This window comes from Prinia subflava, chromosome 17 (assembly GCF_021018805.1).
Source record: "Prinia subflava isolate CZ2003 ecotype Zambia chromosome 17, Cam_Psub_1.2, whole genome shotgun sequence".
In the NCBI taxonomy this organism is placed as follows: Eukaryota; Metazoa; Chordata; class Aves; order Passeriformes; family Cisticolidae; genus Prinia; species Prinia subflava.
The window spans coordinates 11,754,241-11,768,068 of record NC_086263.1 but is presented as its reverse complement, the minus strand read 5'-3'; the positions used below and the strand labels follow the sequence as shown (position 1 = coordinate 11,768,068).

Below are 13,828 nucleotides of genomic sequence, written 5' to 3'. Positions count from 1 at the left end.
TGTACCCCTCTACTACGTAAATAAAACATCTTTTTTTCTGTAAGATGTTGGAGAGTGCCCAAGCCCCTCTCTCTGCTCGGTGCGGGGCCCTCGGAAAGGAATTGCAGTCACGCAGCTGTGCAGTGAATATGGAGAGGCTGTTTGGTGGGGCTTGTGTTTTGTGGATTATTTTCTCGCTCCTTCTGACCCTGCCTCAAATGAAATTCCTGCACTTCATCCTTCCTCTGGGCTGGGCAATCAGCAGCTACAATCGAGGGCTGGAAGGAGGCAGTGCTCGGGCATACAAAGCAGCCACATTAGGATGGAGCAGCCAGGACTAATGGGGAGCAAGGCCGGGAGCAGAGACAGAAATATGGCAGAATAAGATTCATTAAGGATCAGATTCAATAACTGTAAAATGATGAGAAGTTTATGATCAAAGGCTTACTTCGAGCATTTTAATGACATAGTCATTTAATCCGTTTAAAGCAGATAGATAAGGAGTTAAGTGAAATCTACAGCAGCTGCCTTTCTGAGCTGTTTATGAACCTGTTCCAGGCTACAGATCACTGTGAAAGGCACAGGATGGATGCTTGCTGGAGTAATTGAATAGTATATAACAGGCTACCAGGCTTTACAGGCTGATTTACATATGAGGTCGGTAAAACTTAACGCAAATACTTGTGGGTTTGTCTTATTAGTGTGCGTGGTTCCTCAGCTATTTTTAATGGGAGTGCTACTAGAAGGAGTACAGAATGAAGGAAAGAGCAGAGTTGTTTAAAAACCTTTCTGTGCCAGGATACTTAATTCCCGGTGGGTGTATCTGCTCTGGAAGTAATGTCAGTATAGGCTGTTGTGGTGACAGGATTCAGATGGGCTCTGACCCTCAAACCATCAGGTCACCAACAGCAGGAATTATGCATCTGAAAAAACCCAGGAGGGTCAAGGGGGCATGCAAATTCTTTCCTATCTTTTCCTTCTTCTGTTGCACTTTTGCCACCCTCTGTCTCTCTCTTGGGGACCCTCCTTGGTTAGTTAACTTTATTCCCAGCTTTTCTTCACAAACACTTAAAAACTCTCACGGGACAGTTGGTGGCATTTTGCTGCCTGTACTCACAGAGTACAGCTCAACTCAGTCCCTCTTTCTCACAAGCTTTTAGCCTCCTGGACACCACAAATTACAGCTGGAGTGCTGCATATGCCTGTGGGCTGCACCTTTTTTTTGTTTCTCAGGTTTTCCCTCTCCCCTTCAAAGCTCTCCCAGCGCACACACGGGTTTATAAGAGCTCTTACAGCTCCTACATCCCACCCACTCCTTCCCTTCGATTAAACCCCTGGTCCCGTGCACACACTGCTGTGGAGAAGCAAGCAGAGGGGGCTCTTTCCCTACTCACAGCTCGAGGCTTGTTGAGCTGCTGGAAGCAAAGTAGTTGCTGCTGCTGCATTGTTTAAGGCCAGGTTACAGCCCTGGCTGTTGGTGATGCAGACACAGGATCAGAACTGGTATCGAGCTGGTGGGGGGAGCAGGGAGAATTTCCCAGGGCTCCAGGCCATCTTGTTTTCTACTTATACAGAAAGTTGCTGTCCTGCAGTGGTATCGATTGGTTTTAAAATAGGGAGGTGATAAATGGAGATTTCAGGTGGTTCTGGTCAATGTGACTGCGAGGGATGGAGCCATTTAAATCGAGTCTGGAATATCTTACCTTACCTCATGCTGGTTTTCCTAGGAGGGGTCTGCTTATGGCAAAGAGGAACAGTGTGGTCCCATGGAGGAGCCTTCTCAGCTCTCTTCACTTGTGCTTCACACAGGAGCCACCTGCATCCTCTTCCTCCAGCTCCTCTCCCCCACACCAGCTCCTTTCCTGCTGCGGTGTTTGGGATGCCTGTCACAGCTGCTCGAAGGCTGCTGCATGTCTGAGAGACCAGCCAAGGCTGAAGGTGACAAATCCCTTGCAGCATCCCCTGGCAGCCAGGTTACACATCAGGGTTTAAGCAACCTTGGGTCCCCTGTCAATCTGCATGTTCCCCTTTTCTGAAGGAGAGCTGGAAAATATTTGTCTGGTTTGAAAATAAGTAAAATTTGTCTTTAGAAATGCTGGCACTAACAGACAAATCTCTCATTACTCCTCTCCCCTGTTGTTCCCCTGTGTGCCTGTGTTTTTTCAGCTACCGTTCTTTCTCAAGAGCTTAGAGACTGAGCACTTGAGAGTTCACTTGTAGAAAGTAATGTACAAAAAAATGGATTTTAATTCATCTTCTGCCTTCAAGTACCTTGTTCTTTGAGGGTGCCTCAAAGAACTCTATTTACATGTGACTATTTCAGTGGTGATAATGCTTTGGACTAGCAGCAGCTCCCCAGATGAGAACTGGCAGTGCAGCACAGTGACTTACCCACAATAAGAGTAGTTCTCTACCCCCAGCCCTGTGTCAGGAACACTGGAACAAGTTGTTAATCTCTTGAATGCAAAAGTTGCTTGGTCTCTGTGGTAGCACAAAGCCTATCCCTGACAGAAGCCTAAATTAGCAATAAGGTTGTTGTAAGCAAAAAAACTCAGGACTCAGGCTCTCTTCTTCAGTTATTTATAAATATTTAGTCAATTAAGCTTATGAGTCTGGAAAAGTAAAACCTCCATGTAAATGATCATGATGGGGAGAGGCAGGAGAGAAAGGTCAGCAGCAGCAAGAGGAAGATGGTGCCAAAGCAGAGCTGGGGATGTGGCAGGGTTATTGACAGTGCACAGCTCTGGCAGGGAGGAGGTGATGCCACTTCCAGCTCTGTTCTGGGTGTGATTGAGTGCAAGTGGCTTCCTTGGAATCTGTGGATAATATCCCTGAAATGTGGTCGCTTGTGCTGTGAAGGAGATGCTCAGGCCCTCAGCCACAGCAGTTCTTGTTGGCCCTGTGTGGTCTGGAGATCACAGAGGCAGGGAAACTATTTTGAGAGAAAAAGGTTTTGCAGTAACACATTTCCTTTGAGCACCTATTACACCTGTCCAAATCTCCCTGGTTCAGTCCATTGTCAGATTCTGGCACAGTTAAATTTGCCTGGAGCAATTTAGACTTTTTTGGGCACAGCTGGCTGATCTTCACAGAGGTTGCATGGACTGCCCAGCCTGGGAACCCAAAATTTGCTGACCATCTCACCTGGCAGAGCAGCACCCCTTGTTCTTTGCCTGGTAGTATTCCTTTTTTTTTTTTCCATAGGAGACTATCTCATTTAACAGCTTTTGAGAGAGGCAAACACATTTGTGTGTGGTTTAACTTAATATACAAGCTGCAGAGCTGAAGTGAAGGCACTGATCAGTTCTTACAGTTGAGATAACATTCAGAAAACAAATTAGAGTTTGTGGTTGGTACGGATCCAGGCAGAATTCATAAAATTGAATAGTATTTTCAACTTGAATGTGGACAAGCTTATTATGGATCTAGAGAAACCAGGCATGTATTGAGGAACTAGAGATATTTGTGATTTTTTTTCTTATTGGTATAGAGAGGAAACCATGCTGTGGTCTCTAGTAAGGCATTTGTAATGTGGGTTAGAGTTACTGGCAGTGGCAAGGAGGTGGTTGGGGGAACAAAGCCTGAGAGTACAGGAGCAGCTCATGATGTTCCAGGTCTTTTCTGAGGGCAGAACCAAAAATTTTTATCTGTCTGAAACTGTGCTTGAGGCTCATGAACAACAACAGCCCTTTTGTTGTTACTGTGACTCATGCACGCTGGAGCAGAAGTCATAAGGGATTACAGGGGGAAATTGTGCTTTTTCAAGGTGTTTGCTTTTCTGCTCCCCTTCCACTCTGCAATCCTCCAGGTGCCTCCCCCAAAGTGCTCAAGACTGGATGTCAGGTGCTGCCCTCAGAGGGAAGCTGTGGGTGGGAGACTGGCAGCAGGATTTTGGGTGGAAATGTGAGAAATACTTTGTTAAAGCTTTGGCTGTAATGAAGGTGAACACATTGCAGAATGGTTATTTTACAAAGAATGTCCACAGGGTCAGGGGTGTTGTAGATAGAGGTGTGTTTGTGTTTTGGGACTTGTAGAGCTTTCACATCTCAGTCCATCTTTGTTTCTCTCTTTATCATCTCTCAGAAAAGTAGTTCTTAAATTGACTTTACTCCCTTTAAATCAGGATGGGACTCCCTCATGTAAAGCCTAGGAATCAAGAAAGATGGCAGGTGACAAATCCGTTTCCATTCTCTGATTTTTTGCACTCTTAATCACCAAATAACCCTTGTAATTTTCCAATGAGCTGGATTGCATCTGTATGGATTGGTGTCTGCATGTTCAAGTTGTCATTACAACTGTGAGAAAGACATTTCCTTTAGGGGAAAAAAGCACAATCTCAGTGGCTGGGTCTTACATGTCATTCTGATTTTCCATCACCTGAGGATCTGAGCAGCCCTGCCACTCTGGAATATTGAAATGAACATAGATTTGAAAGTATTTTTATATTTAGAGGCATTGATTCTAATATAATTTCTCTACAAATTAAAACTCTCCTTGAAAAAGATTAAACTGTCAGTGATAACATCTAAGTTCTTGTTATGTCTAAGAGGAATAAATGCTGAAGTTACAGAGTTATCTGGAGGCTTATAAAGTAAGAGGGGGAATTAATGATATGAGGGAGAATGGATAAAAGTATTGGATAACACTTTTTTTTTTTTTTGAATTGGAGGAAGTGGAATGAGTTGAATTAAGAGGTTTATGGCCAAAAAGGATACCCATTAATCTGATATAACACAAAAAATAGTTTTAAGAGAAATCTGCCCAGTGACATGGGATTGCTCCATAGACTCTTTTTAATAAGATATCAAATATTGATTTAAAGACACTAAGTAACAGACAATGTATTGGTTTCCCTGGTTAGCCATCCCTATTAAAAATATATATTATTTCCATTTCATTGGCTTCACCATGAAGTGAAGCTATCAAGTTCTCTCTATGCTTTTGTTTGCTACATTAAAGAACCATTTAGTGTCAGATTTCCACCGAAAACCCAGATCAAATTGCTTCTGCCTTCTCCATAGCAAATGAAATAGTTTGATTTCCATTAATTTCTCGGTGGAAGATGTGTTTTTTCAGACCATGAATCATTCATGGGAATCTTCTCACCACTTTCCTTAGTTTTCAACAACACCCTCACACCTCACCTGGGTGTGTTATCACTGTAGGGGTCTCATCAGTGCTGCCTTCAGGGACAGTATTGTTTCTTTAGTCCTTCCTACTCAATGATACATAAAGATCCTGGCTGTTCCTTAGGTTTTTTTTCCCTCCCCACAGCATTAAATTAGAGGTAACTCTTAGTTATTAACTGTGGCCTCCTTACAGACACTGTCTTCCAGAAAGTACCTGCTGTGTTGTGAACGTGAAATTGTTCTGCTCTCTGGGATCTCTCACGGTGCATTTGAATTCATAGGGAATGATTGTGCCTGGCACAATCAGATTTCTAAACTATCTTGGTGGGCTTTATTGTTTGCTACAGCTCTGCCTTTGTGTTATCTGCATATTTTAGTAAGGTTTTATTATTTTCTTATGTATCTTAGAGAATGTGTGCTGCATACAATCGGCCAAAGAAGTAATTCTTGTTGGGAAAGTAACAGGGAAATGTCACTATTATTTCATCAGCTTTTGGGCCATTTAAAAACTGCCACAGTCTGATTTTGCATCATGCTGGTTTTAAAAGAAAATGCGATTCTGATACCGAGGCAAATATATTACAGAATTCCTATTCTGTTATGTCAACACAGTTATCTTAGTTAACTAGACTTGAAATCTCTTCAAGTCTGTTTGACAAGACCTGTTTTCCATGAAATTGTGTTACTTGCTTTTGCTGTTCTTTTCTCCTAATGGAGTTATGTATCAGCCCTGTCCTGTGAGTTAAGGAGATTCAGTTTGCTGCATTCTGGAAGCTTCATGAAAAGTGAACAAGGCAGCAGATAACTCGATCTGTACGAGGCGAGCTGGTTAATCTCATTTTTCAGTCTTCACAGTCTATTCACCAGCCAGTGCTGTCTCATTCCCACTGCAGTAAAACGTGCAGATCAATACTGCCAATGGGTGATTAGCAATTTGCAAAACTCCAGTAAGTGAATACATCCGAGTCAAGGTTTGGAGTTGGAGAAGAAAGTGGAGGAGGAGTGATTGAGTGGGCTGAAGTAATGAAAACGGATATTTCCTCTCAAGTGAAATGTAAGCATTGTTGAGCTCTGTTAAGCAAGATGATGGCAAAGATTTGTACTCCTTTCACAGTGATTACAGAAAATATTTTTTTTCTGAAATCACTAACATCAAATGTGCTTTTCCCCTTATCACCCCTCTTGATCTTTTTTTTCCTCTGCTGTTGACCTGCTGGAGGATAAAAATGTCTAAATTTATGCAACTGAGATGTTTATCGTTGTTCTTGAGGCCACTTTTTGCTTGTTCAGTCAGATGAATTCCAAAGTGCCTGTCTGCTACTCAGTTTCAGGCAGAAAATCCCTGGTTTCTGTCAGTATATTCCACACCAAGACAATTTTGGGGTTCTGCTCATGAAAACAACTCAATAAATACTTTTAGCTCCCTTGAAGACCCTGTGTACTGCCAAAGAGTGCAGCTAAAGTAGCAGCAATTTTAAAGTATTAAAACTGCATTGAAAACAAAACAGTAACTGAAATATGGAAAAGGACCAGGTAGTTCCTACCAGGAAGGAAAAATTGCCTTCTCCCTAGCAGATGTGGTCTGACCCCTGAAATTCAGGGTGATTGTGTGCTTCAGGATGCCATCTGAGAATCTGTGGTTAGAGAAGTACAGGAGGGCTCTGTTTCAGGTTTGCTCAAATGAAGTTGAAAAGCTGCCTTCTCAGCTGCAGCCAGGCTGTGTTTCCAAGCTATGCATGTGTTGTCTAATTAAAACTTAATGGGAAAGAAGTAACTACCTCAGTGCAGGAGCGTGTTGTGGTAGCTGTAGTGTAAGGCTGAGCTGTCCTCTTCTCCCTGGATTGTTACACGAAGGCTGGAGAACTGGGTTCTCACTGAGAAACACCAGAAAAGTAGAATTTCCCCTCATCCACCATTTTCTTCCATAAAAATGCTGTGATGTACGTTGGCAATGAGGATAGTGATGATAAAAAAATCAAAGCCTGAGTTTTATACAGCAGGAAGTACTTTGTGAAGGAGGTTTTGTAGGGTCTTAACAGTTTAGAGATTGACTTGGCAGTCATAATTCTGGAAAAACCTGGCAGTAAAATTTAAAATCGTTGCCCCTTCGCATCTCTGTGCAAAATGTGCTGCTTGCTCTCCAGTCCATTAGCACAGTGACGTAAAACTGGTGAAATAAAATCAAACTGGAGGCAGGACAGTTGTATGTCAGACCATTAAGTCCTGCACTGTTGTTCGGACAGTTTTGTGTCTACCAAATATATTTCAAGGTAGATTCAATTTGGGTTTGGCTCAACTTGCCAGCAGTCTAAGCCTGAAAAAGGAAAATGTGTTGTTGGGGATGAAGTGATGTAAGTCAAGTTTAGCGTGTTTGACAGAGACATTTTGCTAATGGGTTGGTGATCCCAGTGTGACTTTTTAAAGCATTTTCCCATATCTTTGGTTCAAACTGCATTTACTTGAAAAGACATGAATAGTACTTGAAGCTTTGCAGGCAACCAAGAAGTACTTTCCCCCAGGGAAAACCAAGAAGAGATATTTAAGCAGATGGTTGTGCTGATGGAGGTCCCCATGTGAACAGTCTGACCCAGCACGCAGGGTATGAAATGTTGGGGTTGTGGTTTATGTCACTTACAGAGATGCAGCTGAAATTGTGAAACCTGTTCTCTTGCCAGAGGTGTTTTTCTCTTTGTCATAGGAACAGAAGGGTTTGAACTGAAATTCTGCTCCATTGCCAAGGCTCAGGTGAATTCCTTGTGCCATCTGTGGGTGGCTGCTCCTTCTCTCCCCTCTGCTTCATCTTACCCTGCTATGATGTTGCAGTTTGAAGTTTCCCCTTCACAGCCCAGGAATTTACTCCTGTGTGGAGACTTTCTGGGCCTCACCAGTGCAATGGGTACAGCAAAACCAAGTTACCAGCTCTTGCTTTCTCAGGCCATATGTAACTGGTGAGGATATTGATTTAGTTTTGATGTGATGTGGTTTATAAATATGCATGAGGATTTAGGGTTATTTAACTGTGCTTTTTAATTCTCCTTGCATTGCTGACTCTTCTAGTTCAGGGTTTCTTTGTATGCACAGCAACCTCTTCCATGACAGCCCTGTTCTCACTGCCTGGGACATCTCTAATGTTTGTTAATCCCAAGTCTGTAGAAACCTTTAATATTCAAGGAATAAAAGGAGAAAAAGTGATGCCCTTCTGCACAGGGACCAGGAAAGCAGAGTCCAGCTCTCCAAGGAGTTGGGTAAGGAAACCTGGGGCAAAAAGATTATCATCACAAGGTGGGGAGAAGGAAGGAGATGGAGGAGACCTTTTTCATGCTCCTAGAGAAGGGGACAAGAGCTCTTTCCATCAGGGATCCTACAACTTGCTTAAATTTAAAAAAGAATTAACCTGATCAAATGGTGAAAAGGGAGGGAAAACCAAACATTTGTCTATTTGCCTTGAGGGATAGAAGAGAATGTACCATCTGAATCGATATTTGGATGTTTTAGACACTCAGGTCTCTTACTTGAGAAAGAGCAGAGCAAACAGAAGAGGGTTCTGCCTGCTCAACCCAACTAAGGGAACCTGCAGTGACTCCTCGTGGTGAATAATGTAGGTGACTGCACGGTTGGAAGGATGTTAGGTACATGAATACACGCTTTTCTGAGATGCTGGAAGCTTTCTCTCTTTTCCCTGCACCCAGTTATCCATTACTAGAGGAATTTCCCCCTGTACCTGGATGTTGAGGTGATGTTGGTGAGATGGGCTCTCCCCAGGGGCAGGACAAGCACCACGTCACTGTGGGGTGACTGTGACAAAAGGAACAGAGCCTGGCAGTTCTGCTGGAGCTGCTCTTCCCCTCGGTGTGTTGCAGGGCCAGGTTTTGTTCTCCTCCTTTTCCCCGCCTGCTTGGCCACAGCAGAAGGAGCGTGGGAGGCGATAACCCCTCGCAGGGAGAGGCTGCACTGGAGCTTGTTTAACCTGCAACACATTTGCTGTAAATCCCACTCAGACATTGCCCAGCTGCTCCAGGAGGCTGTCAGAAATGTGTCCTCCAAACCATTGTGTCTGTCACGGTTTCTGTGTGATGGGAAAGGGAACTTGACTTGCTCTTTGATGGAAATGCTTCCAGCTTGAGGCAGGAACCTGGTAATGGTGGTGGGTTAGCTCAGGGGGGGCAGCCAAGGCTGAGGGTGCTCATTCATTCAATTGCTTTGTACCCTGCCAGGTTGGAATTAGAAGTGCAAGGACATATAATAGTACTTTCATGTGCATTAAATGACAGGATCAAAACATCCTGGTGCACTTAAAGCCTTTAGGAGAGTCAGCATTGCTGTCGTGGTTGACCTCAGCATCCAGCCCGTGCCATGTGTTTGCTGTACAAATACACAATGTGACTGACAGCACTTCTTGTCACTTGTTTTTCAGGCTTTTATATGCTCAGATGAACTTTGATGCTTCCATGAAGGCTTTTACATAATTTTTAATTATGCATCTTTCTTTTTATACCAGATAATATCTAAAAAAAATTCCCGTAGAGGTTTTGCTTTTTGCTAATGAGATCCATTAACTGGAAAATCCTATTACATTGCAGTTTCACTTTGCTTTATAAAGTCTTGAAAGTGGGACCTCTACTGCCATACTTCATTCTGTCTCTTCCTATCTGGATACTGGGGGTCCTGGTCTAGCACAGCCAGTTTGTGTTGCTTCTCTGCTCTGGGATCTCTCCTTGAAGTCCCACCTGAATTCATTCCAAAGTAGAGCTTTACCAGGAAACAGAATAATGGAGGCATTAAAGCAAGATTTATAGAGCATTGTCAGGAAGGAAAGCTCTGAGTGGCTGAATATCTGGATTGGAGTGAATACTATGAAAAAACCTCACTTTGAGTGTCTCCTGTCTTTGCAGAATAAAAAAGAGAGCAGCAAAGAAATAGTTAAAATTTTTGGTAAACTGTGTGTACTTCCCTTGAAAACCTAGATTTGGTCTGACACCTCTCAACAATATTCTCAACCAAAGTTGCTTCATTTGTATGGGAAAGTTGATAGAATGTTTTTTTGAAATTCAGATCTGTGAGAGCCAGCATTTCTCACCATATAAAGTTAAGACTTATCTCTGAAAAGGAATTTTTATAACTCATACTATAAGCTCTTTGGGGCTGTTTTCAGAACCTATGTGCTTTTTATTTTCAGTGTCTTTATCAGAGGTTTTTGAACCAGCACAGGTCTCCTCTGCACGCTACTAGACTGTAAATAATAGCAACTTTTTATGGACTTTGTTCTCAGGAAAGACAGGAATCCTTGACTTGAAAAAACTAGTGTAGAAACCCTGGAATTCAATTCTCTAGGTGGTAACAAACCATCCTAGAGGAGCCTATGATTTTCTTCCATTTCAATAAAAGGAAGAGCAGCAATTGAAAAGGACAGTGAACATTTGGATGCATTTTTTTCTTTTAGATTATCCCAGCTTCATGCCATTCCATGTCTCTCTGTCCCAACTCTTAACCTTCTTGTCACGTTTGTTTGCATCCCAGACCTCATCTGAATGCCTCACTCAATGCAAATTACAGTCTTGCATCCTCCAGGGAACAACACATTTGAAAGAGATATAGAAAACAAATCTCCTTTTAAAACTGTACCTGAAGGGCTTCCACACCACTGCTAAGACATTTTATTTTATTACTCCCATTGCAGCAGTGTCCAAAATGTGTTACATGTTGTACCCACAGATATGGTCTGGTGTTAGAACAGTGTGATTAGGGTGATTAGAACTTTTTTTTGTCTGTGATACAGCCTAACTCCAACCACCACCTCCCTGTCTCATTGCTAATTTGCTGTCGATGCTGCGGTGAGAGAGGCCATAGGGAGGAATATCAATGAGTGTGGATAGTGTGGAAAATCTGCTCAGGAAGGAAGAGAAAAACCCCTGTAGAAGCCTTTGTGGGAGGAGCAGCTGTTCCAGGTGGTGTTGCTAATGGGGTGGGGAAGGTGATGTGGGATTACTCATTGCTCCTGAGAGCAAGGATGTGGAACCTGTTGTGCTGGTGGAGGAGTTACTGGGGATGAAGAGGCATAACTCAGGCTAACACAGAGTATCTTCTCTGTTCTGGAAATGACTGACGTGTTCAGGAGGCCAGAGGGGACTGAATCAAGGTGTAGGAACAAGAGGTCACATCACCTGGGCAAGGAGAAAGATCTTCTTGTTTTGCAGAAGAAGCAGCAGGTGCTGTACTAAGAACTGGCTGGGATAGCGATGGAAAGGTTGCCCAAGTGAATTTCTGCTGCCAGGTTTCAGTGTTGTGTGTGTGCAGATGTGCACGAAGGAAATGCTGGAGAGAGAAAAAGGGTAGGGAAGTGGCATGAGACCTGGTGGGAACAAATGAGCCTTTTCCCAACATCCAGCACCTTCTGTTTTTCTTTACTCCCTCTCCCTCCACTGTTTCTGATGTCGAGCATGCACATACTGGCAAAGCTACAAGGAGCAGGTGGTGGTTGTTGCTTATTTGTTAGTTTGCTTTGTCTCATCTTTGCAATCCATTTTTGTTGCATACAGCTCCTGTGCCACAGGCTTTAAAGATCCCTTGGTGTGGTTATCTTGTGTGACAGAGGGAGCTGGGGCGGGTGAGCGTGCTGTGCTTTGTGCACTGGGTACAGAGGGAATTCTTTGGGATGCAGTTTACTTTGGGTATTACTCTAATCACTTTAACAAGCCTGAGCAAAGAAACAAAGAACAAAACCAAGTAACAGAATTTCCATTAAAATGGCATTTCCTGAGGTAGGATTAGGCTTTCTGAGGCTGCCTCGTACTTGGTACAGAAATGCTTCCAATAGCTTTTGTATGAGAGAGTTGAGTAACCATTTTTTTTTTAAAGCTGTTAAAATAAAATTAGGTAGATCAGGAGAAGCTGCTCAGCTGAATAGCCAGGCATACACTAGTTAATAAGCTACTACAGCAAGAGCTGCAGTTGTTGGGGACCTTGCATGTGCCTTTCAGGTGATAAATTCCAATTTTGCCTTCCTGCTGCTTTTTTGTTCCCCATCTTTGAGTGTAATTTCTGATGGGTATTGATGCAGGACTAACAGCAGACAATTCTTGACATAAACGCTGAGCCATTTACTGTAAGCTGAAGATAAACATGTTCAAAGACGACTTCTAATGATATGTGACTTGTCTGCTTTCATAACTCAGTGGAAGCAAGGGGTATTCATTAGCTGTGTGTGCAAAGCTTGTGTGCTGTGTTTACCCACAAACACCACGTTTGCAGTGAAGCCAGACATCATTCCAGAAACCCCAAGCCTTGGGAAAGGTGTTCTTGAAGGATCCATGGTCAGGAGGAGACACTGAATCCCAAGAATAAACCTGCAGGTCCCCAAAAGCAGTGTCAGCTCTTCTAGCATCAGAAACCTGGATTTTGCAAGAATTCAGTAGCTGGAGCCTGACACAGCGAAAGACCAGCCAGAAAACTTGAGTCACATTTTGTCACATGGCATCCTGTCTTTGGAGGATTCAAGATGTGCCACCTCTGTTTTAGTCCAGGATTCACCAAAGTGTACCACCAGGCTGTGCCAGCAGTGGAGTACCAGCTCAAGAGTTCAAAAGTTCAGTTTTGGACATGGACCACCTGTATATACCCAATTACCTGCTGTGTGTTAGTGTTTATGATTTAATCTACTCTTTTACCTACAAGAGGTAGTAAATGGAAGAAAGAGCATTCCCTGGCCAGCTGGATGCTTTTCAAACACGTCTCTCCCACCATCCCCCAACTGATGCTTTATGTTTTATATCTGTACATAAGAAACTTTCCCATCTGTCTCCTACAGCTAGATGCAGTCTTTATTTCAACTATTCTTCCAAGGTAACTCCTGACCCATTTAAAGCTGATCTTATCTACTAAGATCCTTAAATAATTTCTGTTTAAGTTCTCCAGTACTGACTAACGCATCCCAGTCCAGAAGCCTTGGAGATTTCTCTCTTAAGAAGCCAGCATGGGAAAAAGTTCCTCAGCTCAGGAGGCAGCAGTGTTTGGGTGGCTCTCACCGTGCACGAGACTCATCTGAGGGGGAAATGGTCCTTTCCTTGAAGAGTTTCCAAGCGCCAGCCTTTTCTCAGCAGGGCCAAGCACAAGCTGTTGTGCTGCCAGCCAGCAGCGATTAAGCTCAGCTGTCCATATGCTCCACCAGAATTTATTGTGCTGCTCAGAAATCACAGTCTTTTAAGGCTGATAGATACTAAGACTGAAAAGATGAGGTACTTAAGTGCGTGTCAGCCCCATCTATGGGTTTTGATGATTTTGCTTGCCAAAGCATTAAACAGAAGGAGCCTGTGAGGATGTGAAGTCAGCTGAAAATCCTTCACAGTGCCTGCTGACATTGTATCCTGACAATCATTGCCTTTTTTGAGGGATGTATGGACTTCTTTAATTTCATTACTGATGTTAGATACTGTGTATTCACACCAATGGGGACTATTCCCTTTGCTACCAGCTCTGCCTTCTGATCAGAAATACCTGCAGCAGATGAATAGACTTTAAATGGAGTTGTTAAGCACTGAATGTTTCATTAAATGTAAAGTGGTCCACATAGTTTTAAGTACTTTATTCTTACCTGTGTGTCTATGAAAGTGAGTGGAGTAGAGAGAAAAGCTTTTATAGCTCCCAGAGAAAGACATCGCTGAATTGGGACTGTGCAGTATTCAAACAACCAGGAGGAGAGATGCCAAAATAAGTTCATCCCTCTT

The 13,828-nt window shown here is 43.1% G+C and overlaps 1 protein-coding gene across 1 annotated transcript in view; it reads left to right on the top strand.

Moving 5' to 3' along the window:
• The window catches only part of MAD1L1 (mitotic arrest deficient 1 like 1), a 353,113-nt gene that overhangs the window by 211,740 nt on the left and 127,545 nt on the right, over window positions 1-13,828 (top strand). The window lies entirely within an intron of this gene.